Source organism: Gavialis gangeticus, unplaced genomic scaffold (genome assembly GCF_001723915.1).
Source record: "Gavialis gangeticus isolate Ggan-Ray unplaced genomic scaffold, GavGan_comp1, whole genome shotgun sequence".
Taxonomy (NCBI): domain Eukaryota; kingdom Metazoa; phylum Chordata; order Crocodylia; family Gavialidae; genus Gavialis; species Gavialis gangeticus.
Genome location: NW_017729033.1, coordinates 67,613,902 through 67,619,684, shown reverse-complemented (window position 1 = coordinate 67,619,684; position 5,783 = coordinate 67,613,902).

Sequence of the window (5,783 nt, the reverse complement as noted above, 5' to 3'; positions counted from 1 at the left end):
AAGTCGAATATTCGACCCGCGCTGTTAATATTCGACTTCCGGTATTCAATTCGACAGCTGTTCGACCAGCTGCTATTTGACTCGACTTTCACTTTTCAAGGTTAAATATGTTGAATATTTGTTGAATCGAATATTAAGTCGAAGCTTTGCACAGCCCTATCAGCTATGTCCTTTACAACCAAACTCTGATCAGAAATTTACCTTTGCTTTCATTAATGCATTACAAAATAAGAACGAACACAGGGCACTGAATAACAAGAACAGCACATTGTCTCTTTCTAGAAAACGACAAATGAGAAGTGTAACGCATTCAAATATTTCTCCTGGGCTTTGTGACAGATGTTAATGTTTAGATGATATAGCTGCTATTCCTCAGAATGTTAAAAGACAGAGTTAAGATTAAAGCTTGTATAAACAGGCTAATTTATTTTCTATTTAAAATTATCCATTACATAAGGAAAATATTTAGATGAAACAAAATAGAGGATGTTTATGTTGTTTAATTCTCATTTTGTATTGTTCTGTCACCTACCTGGTAATATTTCATGCCTTCCAGAAGTATTCAAGATTTATGTTTCAGGAACAGGACAGCAACGTGAAATGGGAGGTCGCCACCCATTTGTCACTAATTATTATTTCCTTCTGGAGTTCAAGATTAACTAACTACAACTGATATGAGAAATTGAAGCAAAATGAAGAAGGGATTATGTATATGGGCTTGCTGTAGTGCTTTATCGGTCACTTTTAGAAATTTATGAAAGTTCTGTCATTTTAAGTATTGTCTTTTTCCTCTTTCCATTCCTGCTTATCTGTTTCTGGCCCTCATTTTTTCCTACAGTATCTGTATTTAGATAGAAAGTTTTTAGGACAAGGAACATGTCTGGACTTGTTGCTGTGAAGCACTAAACACACAACTAAGCATTCAAATTCATAAATAATTCTATGAGGAATATAGTAATGGGATATATCCTTTAATATAAGTCAGTGGATTACCTTCTGAATTGTACTTTTTCAGCTCTCCCTTTATGCAGAGAATAGCACGGTTGATTTAAAATGATTAAGATTAGAACTGAATACTTAATTTCTAGAGAATAACCTTCAACATAAATGTAGCACCCTGCTTATAGGACATGTGAAAGGAGGCCATGAGTTTGTCAACACACTTGCTCAAAATCACGTGTTATTCCCCTATCTGGATTGATTGTGAATAGTCTAGTAAGAGTATTCCTTATACAGTATTGAACTTCAAACAGGTTGCAATTTTGACTGATTGGTCGCACATCACATGGAAGCGCCTCTGTCGTATATTGGGGGTGTTTAATCCTTATATTGAAGGAGAGAATTTGGAATGTCTCCAGAAGTGGCAGGTGCTAATCGCAATTTAGATATTTTTGAATGTTTTAAATTGCATGCAGCTCTGGTTCACAACTTCATTCTTAGGCTAGTTAAAGGCTTAGTGGATGTAGGAGAATTACATTTAATTTATCCTTGTCACATTCGCACATTGTAATTGCATGTTTTGTTTTAGCTGTGAAGACTGTTAAATTCCTTGCTTGCCTCATTTAGTTCCCTCTTTCCATGGCATTCATTAGAATTTTTTAGAATTCAACTGTTTGTTTAATCAAGCAGTGCCCCATCCAGCTTAAAATATGTCACTGAGACCACATACAGGATTCGAAAAGCCCAAGGAGGAATCAATCTAAGTTAAGTGGTTTTCTTTAAATGACCTAGTTTAGACTGGGAGCTAACAGAGTATATATGTTTTCCCTTGCTGGTGGAGTGGGAGGGCAGAGGTTGCTCCTGCATGCCTCTTAGCATTCCCTGCTACCTCCTTGGGCTGCTGGAGACTGCTAAGCACCTGGGCCACCCTTAATTGGCTGCCAGGAACCCCCTGTAGCATCACTGCAGACCTTTCCCCTGCACCCCAACCTGAGGCTTCCAGAAGAGCCCCAGAGCGAGTGCCCTGACTTGCTAATTCCATGTGTCTCCATGTCCCAGCCTGCTTGCACCCTGCTGTGGCACCTCACTACCTACACCCAAGTCCATAGATGCAGGAGCTGTGGTGTGTCCTGCTTGTCACCCTGCACTGACTCTCACTGGAGGCTGTGGGACATCATGCATGGTCATCTGGACATGATCTGGTAACCGTGGAATGTGGCTTCCTGCTAACAAGCCAGGAGCCAGCCATCCCACACAAGGCCAGCTACCACACCCTGCACCAGCCAGTTGTCCTGGACTGGGCTACTGCCTTCCACTGGCTGATGTGGCTGACAAGGGCAAGGCTACCCAGGATGCCATGGACATTCCTATGCTCTGGCACCACCTCCTGATCATTGAGCACCGGTTCTGGGCTCATGCAACAACAAGTGGGAGCAAATCACCCTGGACACCTGGGATGATGAACAGTGGGTCTAGACTTTCCACATTCATCAGGCCATCTTCATGGACATGGGCACCAACCTGTTCAGCATGGGCAAGTCCACATCTGAGGAGGCTGTCCAGGAGGTGTAACTGGTTATCTATAACATCCTGGCCAAATTCTTCATTCCCCTCATCAACCTGGGTGAGGTGGTTACTGACTTTCACTGCATGGGCTTCCCCAACTGTGCGGGGGCTATGGGTGGCACATACATGCCCATCCTCTGCCTGCCCCAAAGCACCTGAGCATTCATTATCTGCAAGGGCTAATTCTTCATCATCTTGCAGGGCATTTTTGATGAGAGCTGTTTCACCCACATCTTCACTAGCTGGGTGGGCAGTGCCCACGGTGCCTGTGTCTTCTGCAACTCCTCCCTCCCCCAGATGTTGGTGAATGGGGGATTCCTACATTCCAGGAGTTCCCAGTTTTTTCATTAGTGCCACCCTCACTCCTCCCTTCATTCTCAGGGACCCGGCTCATGAAGCCCTACATAGGGTGACTGGACTACGAAAAGGAGCATTTTAACTACTACCTGAGCAGATACTGCATGACTGGAGATGGCTGAAGGCACACTCCAAAGGTGCACTGGCAGGCTCTCAGCATGTGCCTCAAGGTGGAGGAGAAGAACCTGACAAGGCTTATCATCACCATAGGCATCCTTCACAACATCTGTGAGACCAGTGGGGAGGTGTTCTGCGAAGCCTGGGTAGAGGAGGCATGGGTCGCAGACCAGACATGGCATGTTAAGCATCTATGGTGCAGGGAGGCTGAGGAGAGAGAGCCTCTTGCTGATATTGGGAGCACTGGCCCCATATACTGGCAGGGAGTCTGGGTTTGGAAAGTCCTAGCTGACTGCCTCATGGACTATGGGGACTGGGAGCACCCCCTGGATCAACAGGGATGGAGGACTTTGAGTCCCTGAGTGCCCATACCCTGGCACCAGGTGATGGATCTCCTGCCTCAGGCTCCTCTGGCCCTGTGTCCCAGGTGGCACTGCTCATAACCCTAGCTTCCTGGACACAGTTTCCCCCTCCCCCAAAGTGCACACACCAGGATGTGGGTGAATGTGGTGCGAGGAAGAGATGTGCCTCCATTTATTATCTTGCAGCTGTCAGACTTTTTTTGTTTTAATAAAGAAAACCTGTTGAACACTGCCTGTGTCTCGACTTGGTTCCTCTTCCTGTTGACACAAACCTTTGGAGGGGGCTAGTGTTTCAGTGCTGTGTCTGTGCAGGAGTGGTACTTTGCTCCTGACATTTCCTTGGTGAGGCCCAGAGGGATGAGCTTTACCACTGTTCCTGGGGGAATGCCACCAATATGTGGTCCCCTGGGAGGTGTTCAACACCTGGAGGGTTGCTGTCTGCTTTGAAGGCACATAGGGGAAGCCTGGGTTACCATTCAATGGGAGTGTCTGGCTTGCATGTTATCTCTGGCTCTGCTGACACCCGCAAATAAGTTTGTGATTGTGACAACTATTGACGTGATGCTGAACCTATTGTGAACTGACAGAGAAAGGTTCCCTATACCCTGGCTGCCTAAGAAGAGTTCTGCTGTGCCCTGCCCTTGGCTTTCCAGTATCATTCTTCTGCTTTGAATACACCAGGAGGAGCTTGGGGTAGGGATGGGGGATGCTTTGTTTTCAGGGTGTGGGGTAGGTGGAGGGGTGCTGTTCGCGTGGTCGGTGGGGTGTTGCTTGAGGGGTCAGTGCTGTGGCTGTCTGTGCCATGAGACTTAGACTTTCCTGGATCCCATGAAGTTTCCCCAGAGATTGGATCAGATGGGGGAGACAGGAGTGAGAGTTCTGAAGTGCTATTTGCGGGCCTCTTCAGATGCATGACGGGAGAGTTACCCTGGCAGCGGGGCCAGATTGGCTGAGATAAGTTTCCACATAAGGATTCCTGCCATCACATAAGTGCCTTTCTCAGACTGGGCGAGAGAGAAAGGTGTTGTTTGGAAAGGGGGAATTCTTCTTGTTCCTGCTGTACTGCAACTCCAGTGGTTCTCATAGATACCTGTATGTTATCTCCTGCCTTGACCTTGGTGTCCTCTCTGCCATACAGCCCTGTGGCACTGTCAACTGGTGCAGGATGCAGAGTGCGAGCACTTGTACTTGTTTCTAAAACTTTGCCTGCAGAACACAAACATCTATTTTAGTGCCTTTCTGTGACTGCTGGGAGGAGGCTCAGCTTCTCCCAGTAGCTGAGCATGGCCCTGAAAGATAAAGAGGGCAGGGCAGTGTGACTGAAGCAGATTTATATTCCCACAGAATGTGAGATGGACTGCTAAGTGCCCAAGGCTGGAGTGGGGCTTGGTGCCTCAGTTGCAATCCAGAAGGTGAGGGGGTGACTGGTTTATCCTATGCTGGAAGAAAGAAACCTCTTGAGCAGTTAGCAGCCTTGAGCAATTAGCTGTGCTTTGAGTAGTCAAGGTGGGGCAAATTATCAGCCTCCCCCACCCATCCATCTGTGCATCTGCCCTCCACTTCTGGAGTTCTTGGTCATAGTGGCCCAGGGTAGGGCTATGATTGGGGATGGTGGGGCATGGTGGAGGTGGGGGAGCACTGAGGAAAGGCGAGTGGTTTGGGTCCAGTGACCACTGTCTGGAGACATGTTTGTGCAGAAGGTTTTGGGCACAGCACCATCAGGTGACTACCACCCCACCCCACTGACTGTTGGCACAGTCCACTCTATTCCCTTCCCCACTTTTCCCACAGGCTTCTCATTTTGCCCAGTGCCTGGGTCCTTATCATGGCTGCATGGAGCGGGGTAGAGTCATACCATCCCAGGCAGCAGGTCATCCTTGCTCAGTGCAGAATCTTCACCAGAACTATGGAGAAGGCTAGGCATGGGTAATGGGGGTGGTGTTGCAGAAGTGAACACTGTGCTGGAAATTAAAGACAGGGCGGCACTCTCCACAGCTGGAAGGCAGGAATGAGGAGAGGGAGGAGTGGGAGTAGAATTGCAGGAGTCGGAGTGGAAGACCTGTGGCAACTGTTTCAGAAATGGTGTCCTGGGGCTACATGTTTGAGTGTGGTCCATGGAGTTGAGGATAGGAGTTAGGGGGGTTCAGGTCCTAGGTCACAACAACTGGTGCCAGAGCTTTTCCCTGGGTCCTGTGGGCTGTTATGCACCTGCTTGATCATGCCTGAGAATATGTCAAGGGAGGTCAGGTCCAGCTGAAGGTGCAGCTCTGCTGGTGGATCAGTCCTATAATGTTCTGGGGACCAGCATCACTGGGAAAGAGTCCTCAGGGACTGCTAGCAGCAACAAACCCTGTGCCCAATGTACCCCAGGGACCTGCTTCTAAGCATCTGTCTGTCATCTTGGGGCCCTCCTGTGATGGGGTTCTTGTTGGCAACTTCTCC